Genomic DNA, 26,956 nt, shown 5'->3' on the forward strand with positions numbered 1-26,956 from the left:
TCCCCAGTTCTTCTTCTTACTCTCTACCTTTTTTTCGGGTTTTTGCCTACACTGAGGGTGTGAAACTTAGGTACTGCTGATAATGGTTGTAAGAGATCTGTCCTAACTAGGTGGAATGGATTTATTTGTTAGATTAAACAGCATACATCTGTAGAGAAGGTTTGCCAGGGTATCATTCTTCCTTACAAATGTTGTCAGGAATGGGGCCATCCACTAGCGCAGACAGGCTTGGTTTTCTCACTGAGTCACTGACCATTAAGCTGGGATGCCTGGACTGTGAGTACCCTGCTTAAATCCATTTGGCAGAATCCTGACCCCCTCCAGGCAGGCGACCCCATCAGCATCTGTACAACAGATGAAAGAAAGCAAGATCTTGACCAAACATGTGGGGACTTCAGTCCTTTGCTACTTTTGCAGCCGTGTATACAGCGGGAACCAATTAAACTATGTTTCTAACAGCTGAATGCACAGAGAGACAGTTGGTTTTGTTCTCGCCTGTGCTCTGATCTGTCAGCATCCTCCTGCACTGTTATGCAAGGATAGAGTAATAACCATGCTAGGGCCCTGCCAATACGAACTGTCTTCCAACTGTGCCCTACTGAGATATGAACTTGCCCTCATTGCTTGTTTCATACTTTTACTGCCCTGTGGGTCAGGCATCCCAATGAGTGAATCTCTCTGGCTTGGCTGTAGAGGCCCTGAAATGTGTTGCCAATGACAGAAGTACAAAGCTTGACCTTAGCCTTTCATCGTCAGCAGGATTCAGGCAGTCTGTGTGAATGTTACAAAGTCTTTGGCACTCACCATTACTAAGTTATAGGGAGAAAAACAGATGCATTTTCTGACTAGGTGAAATTTTCCTTGGGGGACCCATGAATTGTTTTCCAGCTGTGCCTGGGCTTATCTAGAATAGCTTCATGTACCTGCTGGGGGACATGTGTTAAGCTATAAAAGTCCTACTGTGCCCTTCATGACACATTTTATGTTTAAACAGAGGCAAAGTTTAGCAAGCAACTCCTCATTGCCTCATCTTCTGCTTACTTACAGTGGCGATGTTTAGTGTGTTCACATCCATCGGGACATCTCCAGAGGCCTATACTCTCTGATTTACACATCTGTTAGTGTAGCTAAGCTACTGTGAAATGGGAGCCTTATCTAAAAAAATACTGTAAGTACAGCCTACAGTTGACCTAACATAATATATTAACATTTTCATACAGTATCACTGTACTTTTAATAAAAAGTCATTTAAGAATGTTGCCTCATCAGGCTTCAGAGTCAATTTTTCAATTACCAGCCTCAATTTTTGCAAGATACATCAACATACAATTCAGGTTACATACACATCAATATTTTCTTTTTTCTCACTTTGACATAAAAAATATTATCTGTAGCTCTATGTATTTTTATCCACAGATCATGAATGTTCAAGTAAGAGTGAACTAAATTATGATCTCTAGAATCAGATATCAGAGGTCAGGGAGATGATATTATACCTCTGTACAATGAAATACCAAATTTGTCATTGTCAATAGCTTTAAACTAAGAGTGAAAATGGCTGCCTCACTTCAGACTGAAAAACTTATCTAATTCTTCTTCCCACTGGTCACTTGAAAAGTCTTATGTTAAAATGTGACAGCACTGGAATAAGTGTGATGTAGAGTCTGCTAGACTACGTGTCTATTATGCAGTTGTCTGTGATTGTAGGAAACAGGACTTGATGACTTTGTAGTCCTATACTCCCATGAATGCACATGACAGAACCCAACTGACCACCCTACAGGCTCTGGTGACATGTAGGAGTGCAGCAAATTAAAATGGAAGCAGATGGCGAAAAAGTCCCCTCTCTTTTGCCTTGTCTTTTCTTTCAGGGATGTTGCCTTAAGTCTTTGATCCAAATAGCCTGCTGAGGAAATATGTCTCTGAGCTATGATGAAACAACACTAGAACGCTGTGTTCAATTCTGATACTCAATACTAAGTGGTTATACAGTGATGGGGAGAGATAGGCAACCTTCATTTTTCCTTTGAGCACTCATTAGTCATGGTCTCTTGGGATTCTTTAGCTATTTCAGGAATAAACTTAATTCACAAAGAAGCTAGAGGGAGATGGGCAGTTTGTTGCCAGACTGGAGGGCAACGCCTCCAGAGAAATGGGAAATACTCTTTGACTTCCATTAGAAATTCTCCCATTGTTAATCTTGGGCTTGCTTCTGCTGGCTGGCCACTGCCATTAACTGCCATTAACTGTTTGCATAACTTGGGGTATGTGCTTTACAGTGTGATATCTATCTATCTATCTATCTATCTATCTATCTATCTATCCATCCATCCATCTATCTGCCTGCCAACCTACCTGTGTACCTGTTTGTTTGCTTGTAATGGAATAGCCCAGGATGCATGGATGTGTAAGCTTCATTTTCTAGGTTTCCTGTTTAGACTATGTGGCCCTAAGTCCATGAGGTGTCTAGGTTTCTATATTTGTTGCATTTGGACTTTTAAAGCTGAAGTTCTCACCAACATTTTGGAGGCTTGTTAGAAACAAGCCAGATGTTGCCATTTTATATGGATCATGCACTTGTGATGTTAATAAGGTGGGGAATAATGGGCCCTGTAGACACGGTGAAGCTCCCTGAGAAATTCACTCATGGGTGTCACAAAAGCAGTTTTCCCAGTTCTGTGATACTTAGAAGCAGTCTAAAAAGTCTCTGTGTAGAGTAAGATGCCATTCTGGATTTGTTTAGTACCTCTGGACTTAAGTTATATTCTGGAGTGTCCCATGAACTTCAGGGTCACAACGAATGTTGCACTGGTCCTAGGCAAATGCACCCAGTCTTGAGTTTGTTCAGCAGTCATTGTGCGTGGTTCTTTAAACACTGAGCTCACTTCTACATATTCACTGGGCAGACACATAGTAATCACTGCATTATATTAGCGTCTATATATCTGACACACCCAGTGATTTGTTTGCAGACATTCCCACACCCTCAGAGTTGCCACTTCTTAGTTTGGGTCATTTTTACCATGGCTGTGTCAGATGTCATTTTCCCTCCAGATATTTTTGGGTGTAGCTGATTGCAGCAGGGAGAGAGGACAGCCCAAGTCTGTCTTTTGCAGCTCACCTGAGTCGCATCATTAGAGAGCATTAAAACATTCAGGCAGTTGGACTAGGTTATCATTGTAGATCCCTTTCAACTGAACTATTCTATTCTATTCTATTCTATTCTATTCTATTCTATTCTATTCTATTCTATTCTATTCTATTCTATTCTATTCTATTCTATTCCTATTCTATTGGTTTAGTTTCATTTCGTTTCGTTTCTGTTTATGGGTGATTTTTTGTTTGGTTTGGTTTGCCTTTTTTTTTACTATCTACCTCCTATCCATATGGTTACAGTTCTTTCTTTTCACCCTCCTTTCTTTACCCACCAGAGGAATATGATAGTCTTGAGAATCTAATATGGGCCTTACCACACTGAACCATTGGGCCAACACAGGTCATTCATTGTATTTTTGACATTTTGTATCAGTAGGAGCATTTTGTTATATTTCATTGGGCCTGTCTGATGTACTGAAAAGTCTGTGTGGTTATGTTTATTAGTATTTTATTATTTTTTTGCCTTGATTAAACTGTGTCAGCTATTGGAGGTCCTCTGCTGTAAAATGAGTCAGAGCTGACTAAGTGGCCCCATGTCCTGCCTGCTTTGCTAATTGTGCTGAGCCAAGTAGTATCTATTGGATATGCAAGCATGGAACGCAAGGAAGGGTTTTGTTAACTCAGGCAAACAAATGAGTTGTAGATGGGAGCTATGTTGCTGGTTTCGCCAATAATTACAGGCTGCAGACTTTACAGGTTCCAAAAGCTAAGCAACCTCCACCTTGCTTAATACTTGGATAAGATACCAAAGTTTATATGAAGAAGTGCTGATCATTTAGAGGGATGTATCAATTTTGATTTTGGTTCAAGACAGAAATCTGAGGAATTTGGTATTATAGGATATCAGAGTTTCTTGCCTGTGTTCCACAGTGCTTTTCAGCGCTAAACTAGTCACCTTTGAGGAAAGGATGCAAGAGTTTAGACTATTAGGAAACATAACTTACAGAATAAAATAAAGATTTTGCTCAGTACTTTACCTGGTTCAGGAAAATGTATAGTTCTCTTATTAAGTGCACTAAGAATGGGACACAGTCTAATATAGCTGTCTTTGATTTCTGGTTTCTCTTTGTCTTCTGGCTGCTTGTTTCTGGCTCCACAAAGACCCTTAATAAACTGTCCTCTTCCAAAAAATGTTAATATAGATGGTCCCTTGGACTCCACCCCTCTGTGTGTGAGTTGTGTTACACTGGGCCAACTACAGGACCACATTTACAAAATGCTTCAGTTTTTGTGTTCAAAATTTACACAATTTATGATGTGACCCAAAACACCTCTACCTTAGCAGAAATTGGCTTTGACCTGTAGGGCTTGTTTTTTCAGAATTGTTGAGCATCCACATCACCAGTTGACTTCAAAAGGAGTTGTGGGTGCAAAGACAATCAGACACTTGCCCAAGGTCGCGGTGACAGTCAGGATCAGAGCTCCAAAGAGCAGTTCCTGGTTTCAAGTAAATAATCACCCATGACAAACTGGTAGAAACTTCTGAGCTGTGCAGGGATTCTGTGTAACTGCACCTCCAGAAATGAGTCTTGTCTTTCTTAATAAGATTTAAACAGCTAAATTTTCGTAATAATAACAGTTATCACCACCTGTGCAGTGACAGTAATCACCAGCTGAGTAGGAACTATTGTCCACTGCTGAAGTAATCTCTTCCATTGTAATGATTGTTTTTAAAATATCATGGCTTGGGAATTGCTTGGAACATCCCTTCTGTGTTGGCTAGGAACTGACCTACCTGGTTGCAGAGTACAAGGCAGTGCTTCTTGGTTCTCTTTCCTGAGGACTTACCGTGATTGGCTTTGCTCCAAAGAGGTGGGTGAACAATGCAGAAAGCCCTGCTTTTTCATATCCACTACAGTAAGTTTAAGGTTGCCTGGAAAACTCAGCAGCTATAGAAAGCAGCATGTTGGAGTGGCACCACAGACTCATCCTTCCTTATAGTGTCAGCTAAATTGACTAGGGAGTTCTGGCTTCACCTTTTCACAAACCCAGTAATTTCCCTGAGCTCTCATTAGCACACTCCAGTGATCAGGGTGCACCATGCTGTGCAAAACCTCCACATATTTCAGGAATAAAGTAATCTAGGTTTTTGTCTGAGGTCTAAGCATGATTTGACTAATGGTGATTTAGAGCTGAAATAAAAGCAAGGCTGGAGAAGTGGGCTAAACATTTTTCTCATTTAGCTGAGTTGTCTAAACAGTGGGGACTAAGATGAGCTTATGCAGAGCCTTCTAACATTGACTCTGAGTCAGGCATTATTATCCCTCTTTTAGAGAGTACAGTCAGAAACATGAATTGGCTTGCCCATGCCCACACAGAAATGCACAGCTAGTGTCAGCATTACAACTTGGTTACTCAGAAGCACACAGATGTGCAACACGTATCGCACTTCTTCCCACCCCTACTTGCTGTAAAGATTTTTTGCAAGGGATCAGATGCATACTCTTTGTTCTCTTGCTGTCTTTTGTGAGTATGGTTGTTCTCTTTTGGTGTAATTTTCTTTTTATATTAAAAGTCTTCATGAGTAAAGTAATGCTTTTCAACACGTACAGTTTCACGATCACTGTAAAATTACAGTTCTTTGAGTCTGAAGAAGTTTGTGCCTGTAGAGCTTTCGGTTGTTGGCTGTCCTGGGTAAACCAGTACACACTGGTGGAAAGAGAGAGATGACTTATGAAGATTTCCAGAAGTGGCTGAAGGAAATTTTCCTAGCCATAGCAAAGCACAACACTGAAAATGAGAGAACAACCAATTTAAATGAAACCAGTAAGTTCTAAAGGTTTAGAAAACTTCAGGTTGATGCTGAGGTTGAGACTTAGGTTTCCTGTCTGTTGACAATTTATGAATGCCTTTGCTTCTCCCTAGATGTCGGGCATAACCGTTTCTGTCAACTTCCCTGCGGCCCGGAGCAGAATCTGCAGGCCCTTTCCTTTAAAGCCTTGGAATTTACATAACCCTGCAATTGTAGCAATGCAAAATGTGGCTCTGGTTACAATAACAAGGGTTTAGGGAACGCAGGGAGAGATTGCAGCGGCAAAGGCATAAAAGCAAAACAAAACAAAACCCTACATGCTGTTTTAATTTTCAGCAGCCACGTGAGAACTGTCCTCCAGTTCCTGGCTATAAATAAATCTCTGCCGTCATAGGAAGACAAAAAACAAAACAGTTCACATTCCTCCCAAATTTTCTTAAGGTTATAAAAAATAAAGGTAAATATTTCAAAAGCAGAGTGTGTCTTTGCTGAGGAATGTTAAATTATTACTCAAGGGGGTTGATATTTGCATCAAGTGAAGAAATTTGGCATTAAACCTCTCTTTCCCTGCTCCATCTCCACCAGCTCTTTTGAGAAAACCACTTAGAACTGCATATGGATAATGTGCCAGGCAATGCTTCTTAAAGCCCCAGGGGTTCGCTGCCCTTGTGTCAGCTGAGGCAGGAACTTTCTATGAGATGAATGAGGACTACACAGAAGCATGCATGCCTGTTGCTTCTTGTCAGATGTTACATCCCAGTTCTGTTACATGTTGTGTTGGGAAGACAGGGACTTGGTGCCAGGGTTTGTCCACTTTCCCAGTAACTTGGGGTAGGGATTGTAACTTGCTCTTTTGAAGAGAAGCAGAAGTAATGGGAATGCTCTTCATGCCTTTTTCTCGAGCTTTGAGCTGTCATTTATCAGACACAACTTGGAGAGGCTGGATAGAAGGCTGTGTAAGGTATTAAACATATGGGTTAGAACTGTGAGGAGTTTCATTGCATTGGCTCTCCTACCAGAAAAAACCCAAACTCATCACTTGCACATAAGTGATGAAATAGAGATTATCTAGGTCTACAGCACATCTGCTTTCCAGAAACCGTACCAATAGCAAAAGCTGAAAAAGGAAGCTTTCTGGAATATTACTTGTATTCCTGGAACCGCTTTTGGGAGTAGATTTGGCATCTAAAGACAAATTCTTTGCTGTAGCAAATGGGAAGGGAATAGTGTCAAGGTTCTATTGGCATTGAAGCAGAAGAAAATGGAAGACCAGCTTAATGATTCAGATGTGGCAAAAAAACCCCATTCTTAATTTAAGTTTTTTATGTTCTTATGACTGGTCTTGTATGTGGAAAATTGTTGAAGCTAGTGAAGACTACTCAAAGAGTTGCTCTTGAATGAAAAACTAGGTTTAATGAGGACAGAAGATCAAGTCCATAGCAATAGCTTTTTCTGAACTGTTTTCCTTTTTTCTAATCCCAAAAGATAAGTGTTGTGAAATAAATTTATCTTGCAAACTTTTGGGCATTGTTAAGGTTAGAAGCTTCAAAAGGTTATCCACTGTCACTGTTTCTTCTGTCATGTGCTGTTTTTATGAAGGCTCAGATACCAGGTCTCCAGAATTCCTGGTATGTGTGAGATTTGGACATTTCAGGGAGTGACCTCTCCAATCAGATCTGCAGTGTTATTTCATCTTTTTTATGAACAAACCTTGCTGTACCTATTGCCTAACCTGAACTGAGCTGAACAGTATCAGTATCTTCTCCCTCTGCCATCAGGAAGATGGGGTGCTGTGGCACTCACAATGCCGGGAACAACAGAGGCCTCTGACTTCAAGAACAAACAGTCAGAAACTGGTGCAAATGTTTTAATAAGAAAGGAAAGTCAAGTCAGAGAAACACAGAAAACGTAGTACAAGAGTACTACTATGTACACAGCAGGTAGCATGTATTTCTGTCTACACGACAAGGCCTACCCGAAGGCAACAAAAAATATTCACTATTGGCCCCATTTGACTCACCCGGAAATTAAGCAAGAGGAAAAACTAGGTTGCAACGTGAAAAGGCCAGGCACTAGGTTTCCTTACTTTTCAGGACTACAGTCAAAGTGAACGCATGTGCTGTTGACAAAAGGCACTGTGCAATGCAGTACCATTGTTTTCACTACCCCATTTTACTGCACAGTCTTCCCTTTCAATGTCACTTCTAGAATCATAACTTCTCAAATTCACTGCACAATTCAGCTGGGGACAAATAATAACACACTTCCCAAGGCAAACTCTTCTTGCCCTTTCGAAAAATTAGCTCCATGCAATTTTTTCAGCAGCATCAAAGAGTTAAGAGGAGAAGTGGGTAGAGAATCTTGACATCAGTCTCCCTCCTCTTTACATTAAATCTAGCCTCCTCCTACATAGCTTCAGTCTCAAATGAAATGTCTCATTATGGATTGAGTAGCTCAAGACAAAAGAAAATTGGTGTATTTTTCCAGCTATCCAGATTAATTAGTAGAAATACCAGTGGCTGTACCACTGGCTGAAAATGAAGAATGGGTTTTATAGACCTGTAAGACAAAGAAAGTGAGTGAATGAATGAATGAACACAGCTGTAAGGTGCTATAAAGTTTTTATTTCTGTGTGTTTCGGATGACCACATGATTCATAGGTGGTTGAGCCATGAGTGAGTGACTCAGCTCATGCCAGTAAAAAAGCCACATACCTACTTGGTATCATCAAATACTTTTATTTCTGCCACTTTACTTTGTTGATTCCTCTATTTATTCATGTTTGCCTTCATTTTCCCTCTTTTAGAGGACATCAGCTATTGTGGAAACGCTGTCACTAGTCAGGACAGGGTTTAGTTATGTGACCACACGTTGACGTGGTTAAAATGTTCACAGAAAGCTTTTGAAAAATGTACGAGGATCACTTCATTGCGTAGTGAGATGCTGCGGCACTGACAGATGCAGACGTGAATGTGGAATCAAGCAGCCAGTGCTCCATAGCAAAAATAGTGCTATAGAAATAAGCAGGCTTGCTTGATAAGTAAGATTATAGTTATTACAACTGGCTAAACAGAGATTTGGTCACATGTTCAAATTCAGATTCAGCTGATCAAAATGAAAAATTGTTACAGTTGCGAGTGTCGTAGGGTAAGCTACCTTACGTTTAAGACTCAGGGATGAAAAGATGTAATGTCATGTGAATTGCATAACTAAGGATAGGTCTTTAGGGAATATAAGGACAGACTGAATCATGAAGTAGAGAATGAATGGAGATAACCTTTATCAGAGAGACCTAGGGTAACCAGGCTCCGTGTGTGGAGATACTCAAAACCTGACTGGATGGGGCCCCAGGCAACCTGCTCTACTTGACCCTTCTTTGAGCGGCGAGATTGGAGAGCTCTCTTCCAACCTCAACTGTTCTGTGCTCTGTGATACTTTAATCTGCTTTTTTCTCATAAACGAGTCAAAGCAGCTCAAGAACTCTGATCACAGCTGGAACTTACTATTTTGGCCAAAGTATTATTTGGGATGTGCTGTCCCACTTCTCTTAAAATAAGTTATGCTAGAGCAAAAATCAGGAATTGTGGTGAAAGATTTGGAGGGGGAGTGGTAGACTTGCTTCCTGTGCTATATATAATTTAAGACTGGGTAGAGGACTTCACTCTCTAATGTTTCTAATGTGGTGTCTTTCCCTAGTATCAAATTCTTACCAAAAAAAAAAAAAAAAAAAGGGGGCAAAAAATAGACTCCCGAATTTGCCCAGTGTCGATAGACCTGTGTTAATGTTGTTACTTCTGTGGAAAATGGGGTTAATGAAGGGAAAACAAGGCCTTGTGTTTCTGTTATCCCCCGAAGAGTACAGTTTCTATGAATAATCTTAAGGCACCCATGGAGGAATTGACAATCTTAATTATGTTTCTCTTAAACCAGCTTAGTTAAATGCCATGGGAAGCAAACAAGGAAAAGGTCGCTTTAATGGTATTTCCCAAAACGATAGTACAGCAGCATTTGTGGAATGTCCTGGAGCACAATCATTTGGCTTTAATAAAAAATAATGAAAAAACCCCAACAACAAGTAAATTAGCTGAATGATAAAAGTAAATAATTCATAACAGATTTCCTCCTAAATCCTGGAAGTCATCTGTCTAGAGCAGCTGATACAAAGAAGCCAGAGCCAATAGTTCTATGTCAGCTGAAAACCATCTTTGTATTAATCTTTGTGTTAATCTGCAGAAAAATTAGTTTCTTTTTCTGTATCAGTGATCACTTATGATCCCCATACTCAAAGTTAACGTTTAGAGTAACCAATCAACAACACACATGCAATCAGTGTTAAAGATATAATGGTACATGTGAAATACTCATATATTGGGTTTGATTCAACAGTCTATTAAGAGCACTGTTAAGTGCTTCAGCAAAGAAGCCTTTAAGTGTTTTCTTGCCTTTACATGCCCAAATAGTACCTACTACCTGCATCTTCTCTTGCTTAGCGACAAGCATGTGCTTCATATCATTCTAGTTTAAGACAAAGTGATTTCATCAAAACACTGAAGACCAGCCCTGTCCTGAAGATAATGGAGACCATACAGGAACCTCTGTATGTATTTCTTCTGTAATTTCTTTTGAAAGTGACAAAACATTGGAGATATGTTTTACATTGATAGAAAGTTAAAAGGAACTGTTTGTTTGCAATTGTTTTTCCAGAAGACCATCTCTACAGTCAAAACAGCTGTACTAAGTCATCTGAAGGTGGGCTCTTCCTACGTGGTGAGGACCTGAACTGGACACAGAAACCTACAGAGAGAGAGAGAAGAGCATACCAGAAACTACACAGATCATCCAGGTTAGTTCTGATTTGCATGTGGGGAATGGGAGAGGAACAGAATACCAGGGAACAGGATTTAGGTATCACTTTAGTTCTCTTAAACTTGTGTAATGTTACCTACCCACACTAGGCAAGAGAAATCTTCCACCTATTGCAAGGTGGTTTTCAACTTTAGAGCAAGGTTACAGCAAACAGGGCCTCACTGTCCCCAATTACAGACAAATGAGGTGTGTTTAGAAGCAACATATACCCTAACAGCATAAAAATTGTAACCTCCTACCCCATCTGTTCTCTTTACCCCATCACCATTTCAACAGAACAGAACTTGTATCCAGGCTGTGCTACAAGTGTTAGTCACGCTGTTACTCAGTCTGAGGGCCAGCATATTAACTTGGTTTTGATTATAATTAGTCTAAACTGGAGGCATTTCTTGTAAATTAGTAAATATGCTTATTGGAAATGGTAGTTTAGTAATGTTCTTGATTTTATGCTCCTTTTTTCTTCTTTCTTTCTTTCTTCTGTCCTTCATTCTTCTAGAGCAGCCACCAATTAGAAGAAAACTGAGTGTCAGTGTCTTCCTCCTTGGTGCAATTTAGAATCCTTCAGGCTTTAGTCTATTAAGATGAGCTCGTGCATTCAATTTGTGCATGAAGTATAATTACACCTAATGTCTCATCATTTTCAGTGTCCTTTCTATTTCTCTTGTAGTGCTTGCAGCAATCACAGAGACAAAATAGCGTGAAACCTTTTCTTTCCATGGTATTTCTACTTTATGGGATCCAAAATGCTGCGAAGTCACGTGATCCAGTGCCTTACTGTTACGCACTCTGCATCAGTATTTACATGAGTGCAGTGTGAGTGTAAAGTGTGGCTGAGTTAAGATGGTGCATGCTTTACACTGATGTAAATGAGTACACCAAGCATCAGGGCAGTGGTGAATCAGTTGTTGGGGCTCAAGCTCAGTCCTACTTCTGCTGAACTGAGCAGTAAGTTTCCTGTAGTTGTCTCCGTAGGCACGATCATTCCCTCTGTCAGTATTCTAAATAGTTCCCACAGCAGTTAGAACCTCACAGACAGTCAATACAAAAAATACAAATGCTAAACTTCAGATTCTGTTATGTGAAACAAAGTATGATGTTTTGCTCACAGCTCCAGTTCTCTAGCTGTGTATGAATGTGTATGCAAGAGGAACACATTTACTCCCCATAATTTTAAAACATTTCCATTTTTCCATCTTTGAAGTCTTCTGGAAAACTAACTAGTTCATTCTTGATTAGCTACATCCCCCAAGGTGGCCAGTTTCTTTGGCACGTGCAGTGGTTCAGGAGCAAACAATGATTTTAGGAGCCCAGTCTCTGTGCGTGAACATCTTGCATAGAATCAGGGCCCCTACCCAGTTAAATATGTGCTGCTCTCTTGGCATACGCCAAGTCTCCTCCTGGCTTAGACTACCACGATGGAATGAAACCTTGCAGAATCTGGGTGTGTCCCTCTTCATATCCCAGTCAACTGCTTCACAGAGAGAGCAATGTATTTTTTGTCCCCAGAGCAACTCAATCTTTCTGGTGATCACACATGTGCTACTTAGCACCCCACTGGAGCATAGGTGCTCTGCATTCCCAGTGAACTGAACCGTCTTGTCAAGTACAACAAAGATGGCTTACACCTCTCTTCTCCCCTGTCCTCACCCTCACAGTCAAGCAGATTTCCAAGAGAGCAATTCAGCATCCTTTGCTTAGAAGTAAGGAGAGCCACCTTTCCATAGGAACTTTGTCCCATTTCCAGGACTCATAAGCATACAGGAATTCCTGGAAAGAAAGCCAAGTATTCTCCAGGAAAGTGTGTGTCACAAAATAGGACAGATTCTATGTGATGGAAGTTATGCCTAAGAAAAATCAGGGTGGGTTAATAGTGGTGCAATGGCTAAATGTCATTTGCAATTAATTGCTATAATAAGGTCAGCTGCCTCCCTAATTGACTTCAGCTTCTTACTAAGGGATCTGTGCTGCTAATTAGTTTGCATGTAAACTTCAGAGGACATGAATAATCAGAGTTTAGCAAGCCACACCAACCGTAACTAATCCTTCTAGCTCTTCTGCAAAGAATACACAGTAAGCAGATGTTGTCCCCTGCCCAGCACCACAGATGGAGGCAGGGCTTGTTGCTCCAGCTATTTTTTTCCACTGAGATGCTACAGAGCACTCAGAAGCATTCAGAACTGACAACCTTGAAGTCACTTTCAAAGGAAGTGAGTTTCCTATGTAAAACAGGAGCAGTGTGATAGCTCTCCAGGGTGATAGTCACCAGTACTGTAAGGAAGAGGATATTTAGCTGGAGCTCCCTGCCTGCTAAACAGCTGTTTCAGGATCCATGAGTAGCCACGTATCATTTACAAAACCTCAAGGCTGCTCTAAGTTGGCATCAGAGTCTTAACGTACCTTGATCAGCTTATAGACCACAGAGTCACGAGGGCAGTTTAAAAACTGCCATTAATTCTTCACTCTAGTTTTGTGCTAACTGGAAGTCAACCAGAGTAAAAGATCTCGCCAGGACTCTGTATCAGAATAAGAAGTGGAAATAACCTTTCCCTTTTTGCCTTTGCTTTTCCTTAATCCTTTGTATAGACATTGCTTTGATTTTTCTGGAAGTCATGGAGTTCTGTGTGCTCATAGCTAGATACTGACTTTATTTCTGACTGCATTAATGCCCTATTCTAGGTTGGAACAAGACATATTGATCTAGATAATTGCTAAATAAATGATGGTCAATAAAACATCAGGCTTTTCCCAAACACTTCCTAAACTTAAAAAAGCTCACGTGCCCCTCCCCACCATGCAGCTAAACAAATCCATGCACATAAATCAGTGGAATAAAAGGAAAAAACCCCAGACCGTTCAGAGCCCAAACTAATTTTAAAATTGTTATTAGTGAAAGCCTATGTTGCAGTGCAGCCCAAGGTGGTCTCTGGATTTTTTTCAAAAAGGCAAAAAACCCTTTCAAATGGAAAATGTTGAGGAATGTTATTATACAGGCTTTTGTTGGAACAGCTGCCTAGGGACAAGCTCACTGCACCCCTCCTTAGTTCAGATATTTAGTAGATCTAGCCAACAATATGTGGTTACTAATGTTTGTGATGCAGATCACCTGTCTCCATACTGCACCTTTCTGTAAAGGGACCATTTGCTAGAACATAGATTTTCAATTTTATAAAAATTATTTCCCTGGAAGATGAGAAGATACATACAAAATGGAAGGAAGCATTCAAAAATGATGGGGAAAGCAGAGGAATACTCCATTTTACAAATCGGTGCCCTCTATTTTGCTAACTGAAAAGCAGAAACTGAAAGGATCTGATGTTCAGCTGAATTGCTTTTTGTCTAAAACTCTGGTCTGTTATCCCTGAGAAAGTATCATGAATAGGTTCAAAACGGTCATGAGGTGTTAGATGTGAACACAACCCAAATTTCTTCAAGGTAGGCAAATGAAGCCATGGTGAAGTTGCTGGCAACAAATGTTTATAGTAGCCAGGGACTGCTAACTACCTTTAATTGCTGGCAGATGATCAGTGTTTTGGTAATGGGAAATTTAATCTAATTCTGGCTGATTCTGTCTCTCTTGCCTTCAGGCATCTGGGTTTGAGTTGGGCTGTTGTCTGAAAACAGTTGTACTTTCAAAATGTTTGAGAAATACCAAGCAAAACTAAAGCGAGAAATGAGACAATTCCTGTAAAACTTCCACATTTTTTTTTTCTTTTTCTCATCAGTTGGAGTAATCTCTGACTTTCACTTTCTAAAAGCTTATAAACCTTTTCTCCTTTCTGAAGAGCAAATGTCTTTTTCCTCTTTCCATAGCCATTACCTGAGTTGCAGCAAATACTGATGGCTTTTCTTTCAAGCCTGTGTGTTCTCTTGTCAGCAAACAGTGTGTGCGGACTACTCACTAAGTCTTAACCAATACAGGAGAGAAGGTTATAATGGCCTTGAAGCCAATGAAAGAGGATCTGTGAACAGGAAAAACACAAGGAAAAGGGTAAAACCGAATGTGCTATCTCCAGGATGGTCCAAATCAACATCTTACATCTTACTATGATGGATACAGATTTGAATGTAGTTGTAGTTGACGTAAATTCTGTGGTGTGGGCTGTTTTTACAATATGGAAAACAAATATTTTTATTTAAGAACAATTGGTAGAAGTAGTTTGATAGCTAGTATGTTGATTTAGGGCATTGTCAAGGAACCTTATCTTCATGTTGAAAGTTGTAACTTTCATTAACTGCACAACTATTACAGATCTGATAAGACTTAGGTTCTAGGAACCAATTTATTTACTTTTAACCATTTTTTTTCAACCAAGAAAGTAAGTCCACCAAAAATAAATGTTTGTGCTTGGTTTGTAGTGTCAGCTAACTAAAATATATTTTTCCATGGTGTCAGGAAAGCTGTAGAAAAAGAAGTACACTAAAAACACATCAGATACAAGCTAACCATAATAGCAATAAATTCTGTCTCAGTTTCACTCAAACACCTGCATGCATGCACATGTGTAAATGAATACATGCACACACAGGTATGTACAGGCATTATGATTCACCAAATGGAAAACAATCTTGTGGCATTAATAGTTTTAATTTTTGATTAATAATGAACATTATTTCAGATGACCATTGTCCAGATCCCTACTTTTTTAAAGTTCAAAGCAAGTTCTCAAACTGCTGTATTGACACATTAAATATGTGGGTTAGGACTGAAAAGCTTTAATCTGAAACTTTTATATCCCTGAATTGGATCATAGTTCCATCCTTATTAATCTGGAAGTCAATGGGAGTAGAATCCAGCCCTTAGATCTGATGGTGCAGTTTAAGCCCAAATATAGAAATAATTTTAGAAAAATGATATTAACTGAAAGAACATATATGCATGTCTGTATTGTGTTGACTATATATGCCTCATTTCAGCCCCTTGGTGACAGGGAACAGAATTGCTTGTGGCCCTTTGATAAGTAAGGATAGCGATGGTTCCATCACTGTGTTATATCAGATGTGAGTGTATAGTAGTAGTATTGCTCTCGTGTCATGCTCAAGAGCTGCTCAAAACATTGTGTGGTATTTCAGAGACTGAGAGGTGAGCAGACACAGTTTCTGTAGGGAGGTTATAAGAGTTGCTAGTTCTGTAGCCTGTGGTGACCCTATAGCTGTCTTTGACCCTATAGCTGCACTGGGTGGTGGTGTCAGGCAAGGCACGCAGCCAAGGTCACAGAGCCATCGTGTTTAATCTCATTGTCAGATGGAGCAGGCAGCCTGGCACTGGGTCTCCTCTCACAATGGGCACTTTTGTTGTTAGATTAATATACCCATGTCCTTTTGTTTTGACAAGGGATCTAACAAACATTTTATATCTCCAGAGGTGGAGCAACATCTCACAGAGGCTTTTGCTTCTGTGTTCTATAAGGAATCTGTTTTGAGCAGCAAATAATCTATTTGTTTTTGTAAGTCCCTTTCCCCTTGTCTTTTCATTCATTACTATTAAGGATCCTTATACATAGATAATACTATAGCTTTTTGGTTTTGACCTTGGTCATCAGAGTCTAAAAATGCCTATAGAAATCAGCAGGTGATTTCTTTAATTGTCTTATTCCTAAATTCAGAAGGAGCTGCCTTTGTAAGTCTATTTGTGCTGTCTTGGGATGTAGATCTTATGTGATACACTGTTCAGAAAGAGAAACATACCTTTTTTCTTTATTTGCGATGACTTCTGGTTGTGCTGTTCCCTGTGAGTCAAGACACCAAAATAAGTCCTATTAAATGTCACCTTTTGTGCAAGAGGATTGCTCTGCAGAATCAAACATTTCTGCAAACTGAAACACTTTTCAGTTTTCACTGAGGTATCTGCAGCTCAGTATTTAATAATAAAAAGCTAGCTTCTCTGGCATCTTTCATCCCAGGCTGTTACTAATACAAGTATGGAATTATATAAGACCAGAGTTGAATGTACTTTTTTGTTATTGGAGAAACAAAGTCACAGAAAGAATCAGTGATTTATCTAGTTTCATTTACTGCTGACTAAATATCGAAGCATGCAGCAGAATTCGAATTCTATGTCCTTTATTTTATTTAATATATCACACATTTCTCCTACAGCCAGTAATAGAAACCAGGAGTTGTGCTGTAACCATTAGGCAATTCTCTGTCAATGGAACATCCAGATGCTGTGGTGAGAGGGGGGGAAGCTTTCACATGGGATTATGAGGAGCGTAAGGAACAACATATGTAAGGAACAGCAGATACTATTTTTTCATCTTAACTTTTATAGTGGTTAGATCATTCTGTCCAGTGGCACAAGCCTGTTTCCCACTGGGCACTTTCTGGTGTTTTGTATGTTCTTGTTTTTTGTGTGCAGAGCAACAGAGCATCACTTTATCTTCCCCCAGGCTCCGGTTTCTCTCCATCATTGGTGTCTTTGCCATTCAAATCCCCATCCACTGCAGCACCTTACCCTGTTGTCTTGTAGACAGACTCTGCGTGTTTTGAACATATCAGAATAACCTTAGCTGAGGCATCAAATGGATGACCAGCTTTGTCTTAAAGATGAGTGTTTTGTTAACTTTTAACTAATGAACAAGACAAGGACCATTTATCTTGGTTATACTGTATCATAATAAATGGTACAGTGTGCTAGTGAGAAGGGAGATAGTGTTGACAATGCGAGTCTACCTAACCCTTGTCCCTTGGCCTGCGGCTGCAGGTTAGTTTCTAGGGCTGGATCCAGGTTTATGGTTCTGGAACCTTGGCTGAAGGAAGGAGAGGGCAGGGGGGAAAGCCAGAGAAGGAATCAGTGAATCATTCCCACCTCTCCTTTCAGCTCTTCTTTCTTCTTCCAATGAGAAACTGAGAGGATAGAGGGGAGAAGGGGGGACCAAGGCAGTTAGGTGGAGCTGGCAAGGTGGAGATCAGCTGCAGAAGTACCTGGCATGCAGAAGGGGGAAACAGGGAGTAAAGGGACAGGGACTTGGAGGTTGAGATGAAAAAAGTAGTAGACAGAGATGTGAGTGGGAAGTGAGGACTGACAGACCCATGCAAACGTGTGAACAGAAGGGAGGATTGACGGAATTATACAATCTCTTCTACTGTGCGTCACATGTAGTTCACATGTGTAAATCATATAAAACTTTCCCAGGCTTTATGCTGAGAAAGGCAGGAGCATAGTACAGCTCATGCTCAAGGAACACTGATGGGTCCCTGTGGTTTAGTACAAAGAAGCATACTGCTGTAGTGTGCTGAAGATTATAATTTAGTAATGTGGCTAAACGGCCACTTTGCTTACAGGGTAGAACGTATACATGCCAGTAGTTAGCAGATACCTACTGAGCCTGTTTGCGAAGGACTATTAGCATTAAAAGGGCTGGATTCTCCTTTTGGTTTGTACCCATGTCCTTTTACTATAGAGTCAAAGAAAGAGAAAGACATCATGGCTTGATGGCAGTTTGTACCTGTTCTGTGCTTATTGTGCATTGGTGTATGTGAAGGCACAGAGGACAGAACAGTGGTGACTTGGTCTCATCTTCTTTGGTTTGACCTGCCAGTTTGAAGGTGATATTTTTCCCCTGTAACTTGCTTTCTCTAGTTGTGCCATTAAATATATACATATTTATATATATATGACTTTGCCTTGTGATATGTGTTGATTGGTGTTGTCATCATGAGAGTTCAGTTATTGCAATGAAAACAAATGACTTGCACATACAGAGAGCAAACCATATATTTCCGTGAGTTAAGAAAAAGAGAGAGAGAGAGAGATATTTTGCAGATGGTGTTACCATCTCTGCATTTCAGCATTACTGTTTAACAGAGGATGCGGTTTCTTCCACTGTGGACAGCAACACACACGAGGCGGACAACTCCCCCATATTAACCTGGCTGTTAATAACAGATATAGTTGAAAGTGAAGTCAGAAAACATGCTGGAAACAGAGGTTCACAGGGGATTAAAGCTATCTGGAGAATGACTGAAGAGGAAAAACTGGGAAACGAGGGTTTTTTATTTAGTTCAGTCATATCCTCTCCATTACAGGGAATAAAATCTCTTCAGGTCAGAGCGATCCGAGTTGCCAGGGGATATCCCTAATCCTAATGCCGCTGGTGACCGTGGGCTGGGGCCGGCGTGTGGCACCGAGCGCGGGGCTGGTGGACACGCTGCACCCCACGGGAGACCCTGCCGCAGGTGGGACCCGGTGCCCACGGCCCAGGGGAACCCGCGGCCTCTGTTTCGCCGCGCCCTAATTCCCACCTGCGTCGCGGAGGGTGGGAAGGAAGCCAAAAGCATAAAAAACCTCCGCAACACCGGATAGCCTGGAATGAAAAGCTGTGTAGCAGAGCGGTGTTCTTGTTCCCAGGGCACGGAGGAAGCCCTGTGGAGTTGCGGTGCTCCCCGCCCGGGGCGGGGCGGGGAGGGGCGCGGCGAGCCCCCGCCTCCCGCCGCTCCGGCTCCGGTCGCCGCCCCGGGCAGCCCCGGTGGCTCCCGGTTCTTGGGCGCTCCTGCCAGGCGGGAGCTGGTCCCTTTAAGAAAGCGCAGCAGAGGCGCAGGGGCCGGCCCTGCCTCCCGGAGCCCGCCGCGCTGGAGCGGGGCTGGGAATGGGAAGCAGTTCCGCGGCTGGGGCCGAGCGAGCGCCGCCGCCGCCGCCGCAGCAGCAGGAGCTGCCGCCACCCCAGCTCCCCCCCCGCCCCCAGCTCCCTCCCCAGCATCCAGCGTGGGGATCCGCGCTCTGCCTGGCTCCCCGACACGGGCTGGACGTTCCTGAGCACTGAGCTCAGCTGCTGTAAAAAGCAAGTGGGAAAATATACAGCTGGATAAAATTGGTAAGTCAAGCTAAAGTCACATCCTCCTCCTTGGGCTGCAGTTTTCCAGTCTCTTAATTTCTAATGCTTTTTGCAGGCCTTTTTTTTTTTTTTTTTTTTTTTTTTTTTTTTATTGTCTTCTAAGCAGAGCAGCTGGGAAAACATGGAGGCAAAATAAAAGCGTAAAAAAAAAAACTTTGAGGATTTGTCAGTGTTTGTGTTCCTACTTTGAAATCCTCTTTCCTCGCTTGACGCTTTGCTGCAGGAGTGGGAAAGGGGAAACCGGCAAGTGCTTTTATATGTGGGGGGAAAGAAAGCTGCTAAGAGTTGTAACTGGCTTTTCTCGCGGAGATGATTAAAGAGGGAGATTTGAAAAAAAAAACAAAAAAACAAAAAAACAAAACAAAACCAACGACTTTCAAGAAGCTCGAAGTGACTTGTCATTTACTTTTCCAGAGCAAAACCAAATCTCATGTTAAACAGCTTTAAAACGCCCTGGGATGTGGGCAGCAGGAATGAGAACCTCTTTAAAACCGTGTTATCAGTGGCAATCTGGATGCCAAGGTATTGCCGAGCAAACGTTGTGTGCGTTGGTCCCGGTGTCCCGGGGCGCGTCTGCCGCTCCGGGGGTGTCGGGGCGTCCGGTGCCGCTCCCTCGGGGCCCGACAGGGGGCGCTGCTGCTGCACCGGGCGGTACCCCAACCCCCCCCCCCGCCCCGGAGCGGGGAGCTGGTGCAAACTCGAGTGAAAAATCGAGCAGAGATAAGATGTTTTAAACAATTAAACCAGAAATTGTTCACGCATGCAGAACGGTACAGTACAGAGCAGCCAGTTAGAGCACTCGGTGGGTTTAATTTTTGTTCCCTGAAGTTGTGGAGGTAGTTGGTTTTGTTTGTTTGTTAAGTGATGTTTTGTATTATAAAGAAAAACATAAATTCTGTTGATCGGCTCTAGAAATTAGAGCCAGGTTATGATCCTGTTATCTTTTCCGAAATGTGCTGTGGGGTCAGCCTGGGTAAAGAAGGGGAGGGAAAGTGTGAAATCTCTTTTGACAGAAACGTTACTTCAGTAATGGTGTGGGAGATGAGGAAGAACTCTCACTCAGTCTTGGTCAAGTTGCAGGCTGGAGTTAGACATCTGACGTGGGAACGTATCCTTTATATCCAGCACAGATGTGTTGCAGAGGTTGGAGATCTATAAGCTGAATAATAAGACCTGTAAGCTCTAATGACTAAACTGCATATATTGTCAAGTAGTTTGGGGAAAGGGGGAGGTCCATGCTCAGACAGGCATACAGCTTTCTTCGTAGAAATCCCAGTACCTCTACTGGTACAAGAGGCTGATAATTGTGCCATATTCTACCTGTATGTAACAAAGAGTTAGAGAATCCAGTAATAGACTATCCTTACCTCTGTGTGTGTATACTTGTTTATGTGTACCCTGTATAATAATATCCTGCTGCTTTGTTGGAATAGGAATTTGTGTTTTCTTGAATCAAAGACTTTGAAAGGAGTGAAGGTGTTATTTTAACTATTGTAGCTCTATTGTGAGTAGAGAAGAATCAGAGCTGTCACGTTCCTGTCTGATAAAACCTCTGTTAGAACTTGATGTTTCTGTTGTGACCTGGGGATTTGGTTGTGCCTTGAACAAGAAGATGTTTCTGTCTGACTTTATTCCTGTTACTTACAAATCACTTGCAGTGGGCTGGAAAGATTTGCAGGCTTTAAGTTCTTAATGTGAGACATGCTGGGCAATGCAGATTAAAAGAACTGAATGACCATATGGGACGCAGTCATTCAGACTCCCAATTATTATACCTCATTGAAAAGTTTAGACTGCTACTACCTCTGCTGAATCAGTGGATTATGTGTGCAGAAGTCAACTTTCTCACCTTCAAGAAGCCGTTAAGCAGTTATTGTGAGGCAGTGCATCCTTGGGATATTAGTAGTTTTTACAGAAAAAAATAGCCATTTTTTCATACTCCTTATGGTTCATTAGACATCCAGGTATGAATGGCCCTTTGAAATGGTTTACTGGATCAGAAGAAAGATTTCCCTCTTCAGTTCATCTCTGAACTAGCAGGCACCAGTCAGATGTCTGACTGCTGCTTCAGAAATTTATTGAGGAATCTCTTTCACTTTCCTTCAAGCAGACTACTTCATGGGATTGCTCAACTGTCCCCTGTGTATTGTGCAGGACATGCTGGACCCCTGGGCAGTGGAGCAAGTTTATTGAGAATGATAGAGCTATCAGACTTCCTGAAACACATTTGACCCTAGCAGATACTTGTCTTGGTAGGAGGCTAATTTATTCACTGAAAGCGTGTGTCCTCCACTGTCACTGATGTTCAGCTAAACTTTTATCAGGTGCATCTCCCCATCTGTTTCATTTGTCTACATGACATGTTTAATATGGTAGTTGAAGTCATTTCAGTTCAGTTCTCCTACTTGCCCGTATTTCAAATTAAAATCTTTGCTTTACAAATGGAAGAGGCAGTTTGATGTGCCTGATCCTATTTTTACTCTGTTGTTTGCAAGTTCTCTTTAGTATGTGTTTTATTTTGCTCCTGAGTGCTGTTCTTTGAGTTACTTTGTACCTGAGGGTCCACACTGTGAGTCTGTCCGTGGCTGATGCTGAGGTCATACAGTTAACTCCTTCAGAGTCTCCAAAACATTAGCTTAATATGACATATGTGTGTGATATTTAAAATGTGAAGAAATCTTCCACCTGTACTTATGCCAACTTAAAGAAAGGGAGCTTCCTTGAATAGCAGTTTTCATTAGGGACCGCTCTTTTTACCTGCCAGTAGATACTTACAGTGTTGGCAGTGCTATAAATTCTGTGCCTGCCATTGGAGTGCTGTCTACTACTTGCTTACGCTGACAGTAACTCTGCTGAGTGAGTCTAGCCATAGCAAGACTCATGGTTACTCAACAAATTACCGACAGTTTGGTTTCTAATATTATTAGTTTTGGTCATTGTTTTGCAGAGCTTCAGATTCTTGTTGTTAATTAATCTTTGAGCATCTTATCATAGCTTACTTAATGAAGCTTACTGCAAAATCCTCTCCCTAAGAATGTTTCTGGCTTCAAGTAGTGCAGGATGTTACCACAGGTCATGAAGGCTTGTGATGCTAACATAGCTGAGGTGAATCTGGCCTGATTCTCTGTTGTAGGTAAAGCCTCTCTTTGCTTTATATAACAGAACCAGCTTAAAACCTCAGTTTCATATCTAAGACTCACTGTGCTGATAGCATAGTAACCTGCCATGTTCTTTGATAACAGATTTCATAGACAATTTTTTACACTGAATAGTGATAGATGTGGTTTCCTGTCTGATTTATTTGCCTGTCTCTACTTTTGCAATCATTTGGAATGCTATGTTTTCCATTACACAAGGGATATCTTTATCAGTATAACTGGAGACCTCTCAAGTCGTTGTCCTGTGCAACATCAAAAAATGTTGACTTGCAGAGAAGGTGAAGGAAAGTAAATAAGATTTAATAGCTCTGAAGATGAAGATGGAAAGGAAATATTGCAGGAATGTGTTCCCCAAAGACTCATTTCAGTGGAATAGATACCCATATCCAGCTAGTCCCAATTCTTCCAGACAGACTGCGTCAGATCTGCCAATGCTCATGTGCATGAGCATCCTCCAAGGAACTAATTTATTTTCATCTTCACATATATACAGCTGTCATCTTGCGTCTGAGACAGTTGATGACTGAGCTGTTCCTTTTTCTTATCTGTAGTTCCAAAGTTCTTTTCTTCTTAACCAGATTCATCAGAATCCTTGGAAAAGCTTAATCTCAATCCATTTTTGAGAGTATTATTTCTTAAATGTAAAAAATAATGAACAAGAAGTCTTTAAAAAACTTCTAGGCACTCTACCAGTTTAATTATACTTACAAAAACATGGTAGTGACCTAATATATCATTAAATAATCACATTTAAATACTGCACTCACCTTGCCAGCCAGTAAATCAAAGTAATGGCGAAATCCCTTTGTTCTTTTTGCTACACCCTGAAACCTGTGAAATAATAATCTGAGCACTTCACAAAAGTATGTATCAAGTTGATGTGTTTTGGATCATGAAATGGGGAAAAGAGGTAGGAATTTCTATATTCCTAGGGACCAAGAAAGGCCTTGCTGAGATCTCCCCTCTTTTATAATCAGGTAAGTTCAAGAGACCATGGATTGTAAAGGTTCTATACGAGAAAAAAAGACAAAGTGGCTACTGGCAGTGCTGTTATTTAGTATGGGCTGCACTTCTCAGTGCCTTCATTAGAAAGGATAAGTTTTATACTCGAGGCTGTTGCTTACCATCTTGCCAAATTGTCCTTTTGGGGGACGGAGTTGGGGAGTAACTGATTCACAATGCAACTACTGACTTCTGAAGTAGAGCATAGAGCAAAAGCGGTTCTGACATCTTCGTCTTCATCGTTTTTAGTTTCCTGCTCTCATGCATTGTTCTATTTGAGAAACTTGCCATGGTGAGAAATGTGGATGTGCAGCAGGAGCATCAAATAATGAACTGTCTTTTATGTCATGTGGTGTATAATGCAATATCCAGACACAACAGGTAGGCTAAGGGCACCCTTTGCAACTGCCCTTCCCAGTTCTATTCACCTGTGCTTCATGGTATTTTTTAACTGGGCGTTCTGTTGTTTAGCCAATATGATGTGTTAGCCAGATTAAGTGTCTAGCCCTGCAGCCTCTGTCTAGATGTATCAAGACCTGTAACTTTACCTACATCTGTCTATTAACTGGCATGATCATATAGCTGTGTTTATTTTGAAATACACAGAAAGTACATGGAGAAACACTGTAATTTCTTTTCTCCAGGAGAATCTTTTCCAGCAGCTGATGAAACCCAAGCTCATGCCAGATGAAAAGCTCTTGTGTTATCATTTTCAGTTAATTAGAAAAATAAACCCGAAATCCCTTACAGCGGCAGTTTTATAAATACTGTGTGTGTGCAGGCGCGTGTATGTGCATGCCTACACTAGTGCTTCACTTTCGCATTGACAGCTTGTGCCTGTGACATCAGGCTGGGAATTGTCATACACTTAATGATGCAGGGGTAGAGGGGATGGATGGAGGTTTGTTTTTCTTTTTCTTTTTTTAATACAACTTACTGTAGCTGAAACAAACCCAAAATAAAGTAAAAGCTTCAGTGTTTGCATCAAAATGGTGATTTTTTTTTTTCTTGCTTTTTTTGAAGAAAACAAACTAAAAGCTCAATTTTTTCTTCTGGTAGGCAAACAAAACATTTTTCTGGCAATTTGATACTTTAGTAAAATGAACAGTAACTCGATTAAATGTGCCAAATTTGTATGTGCTAAAAGGCAGGAAGCTGTATTTGCTTGAATAGAAAGGTGCGCTGGCAGCTGGGGCTGAACTACCTCTTGGCACTCATGTCTATCTATTAAGCGCAGATCCCAGTAAACTGAAGGATTATTATCTTTTAAAAATCTTGGACAGCTTCACCGGTGAGTTGGATCTCTTTTGTTTTCATTTTAAGAAGGCAAAATTAATTTAGTTTGTGTGAAAGCTGTTAAACTGACAGCCCTGTAAGACTGCAGTCCCTTTGTTCAGCCACAGAACAAGTGATGCCTTGGACCATAGCTGAGTCAGCTTTCCCAGTGCTGCTCTCTAGCTGTGCATTTTGGTCCAGTCAGAGGAGCAAAACTGAAGTTCAGCATCTTTCTCTTCAATTCAATCTTTTGGCCAGCATTGTCAGATTGCCAGCAAGGGGCTGACTAGTTAGATTTGGGATGGCTTCTTCTGTAACCTGTTTAGGTTATGCCAGCAGAAGTCCTTGTGATCTTGTTTCCAGCGGCAAACTGTGGCAAACTTACTCACTTATCAGGACAGCCATGATCATTTTGCATGAGCAGCCATCAAATGGTTTTTGTTTGTAATCCAGAATGGATTCAGCCTAGTGACCTGGTGGAAGGACATACTGTATTCCATTACCAGCCCTGTGAATCATTCAATTGCCTGATGCGGTTTTTCAGTACTCCACTTGCATTACACAAGTCCTGTGTTTTTAGGCTCCATATTCTTTGCCTGATTCAGAGGCCCTTTGGAAAGTTGCATGTGGGCTTTTGCATTAAGATCATCTAGAAGTCAGACTGTGAACTGCAGATGCTTCCTTTCAGACTGGAAGGTGGGGCCGAGGGACTATGTATGACAGTGGTACAGAAGTTGTGATAGTACCTGCAGGGATATGTAATAACTTCAGCACAGACTAAGATTTTGGCAGGAAGTTGTCTTTAAAAAAGGAGGTACTGTTTTTAAACATTATACAAACTTTGTATTTTCATGTTTGTATATATGTCTTCTTCCCTTTTTCTTGATATTTTTATAGAGAATATGATTAAAAGACAGTTATTGTTTAAATCTCATTTCTTTCTGTAGAGCGCTTGGTCATAAAAGTATATATTTGTACTGGAAGCTGTTTTTCACTCTTTGTGCTGGTTATTTTTTAATTACACATTGCTCAGGTTATAGGGTAAAACTTGGCCAGTTAGTTCTAACTTCCTGTTTCTTGTTCGCTTTGCTAACAGTTCTTTCATCGTCTAATACTGTACAGCGTTTGGGTTGGAAGCCCTTCAGGGATTTATTTATATTGAACAACTTTTTTTTTTTTTCCTTAATACCCAAGAACAAATAATGAGTTCTTGTGATGTTAGGTTTTAGTCAATGATGTTGTGCTTTTGCCAACCATCCAGTGTCATGCTTAAGGTGGCTGACTTGTAGGTGAAATTAAAATGGAAAAATGAAAAGATACTCCAGCCAAGTTATTTTTCCCTGTTTCATTTATCTTTTCAAGACACCTTAATTAGCTGAAAAGAGGGCAACTACTGCAGAGCTTTGACTTTGAGCACCATAGAGAGAGAACAAGAAAGTGTGACTGTCAGGGTTTGGAGACTTACACTCATGTTTGCTACTTCGACTTCCTTCGTGTCCGAAGGCCCAGACAGTCAAAATAGCTCAGAGTTACATTTTCAGTTTTTCAGCCTGAGAACCAAATGACATTAATAGTCAGGCATCTAATGTGCAAAATTCTGTAGGAAAATATAGCATTTCATACCTCAGCAATATCTGAACTCTCTTGGAAGTTTTGTCTCTCGTCTTTACTTGATGGTTAACGGGAGTCTTTCCAAATTTCAGAAAGATTTACAAATCTGCACAGGGTGTTGTAAGACTCTTTATTAAGAGAAACTGGTTTTTAATGCCCTTGCATGTTTTAACATTACTTCTTTGGGAACCAGAGCAACAGGACTGGAGTTTGAGTACAGGATACTTGCAATATGGCTGGTTTTCCAATCCAACCTTTAAGTTGTGGGTGTTTTGGGTTTTGGGGTTTTTTTGTTTGTGGGGTTT

The 26,956-nt window shown here is 41.0% G+C and overlaps 1 protein-coding gene across 5 annotated transcripts in view; it reads left to right on the forward strand.

Moving 5' to 3' along the window:
* The window catches only part of DAAM2 (dishevelled associated activator of morphogenesis 2), a 235,247-nt gene that overhangs the window by 37,531 nt on the left and 170,760 nt on the right, over positions 1-26,956 (forward strand). For 3 of the 5 annotated variants that reach the window (XM_074863489.1, XM_074863488.1, XM_074863492.1), the window contains exon 2: positions 10,613-10,751. The gene's annotated coding sequence lies outside the window, so the exon portion shown is untranslated. Of the gene's footprint in view, positions 1-10,612; positions 10,752-19,274; positions 19,585-26,956 lie in introns of those variants that run through there. The other 2 variants (XM_074863490.1, XM_074863491.1) reach the window with 2 other exon arrangements.

The sequence above is a fragment of the Strix uralensis genome, chromosome 3 (genome assembly GCF_047716275.1).
Source record: "Strix uralensis isolate ZFMK-TIS-50842 chromosome 3, bStrUra1, whole genome shotgun sequence".
Lineage (NCBI taxonomy): Eukaryota > Metazoa > Chordata > Aves > Strigiformes > Strigidae > Strix > Strix uralensis.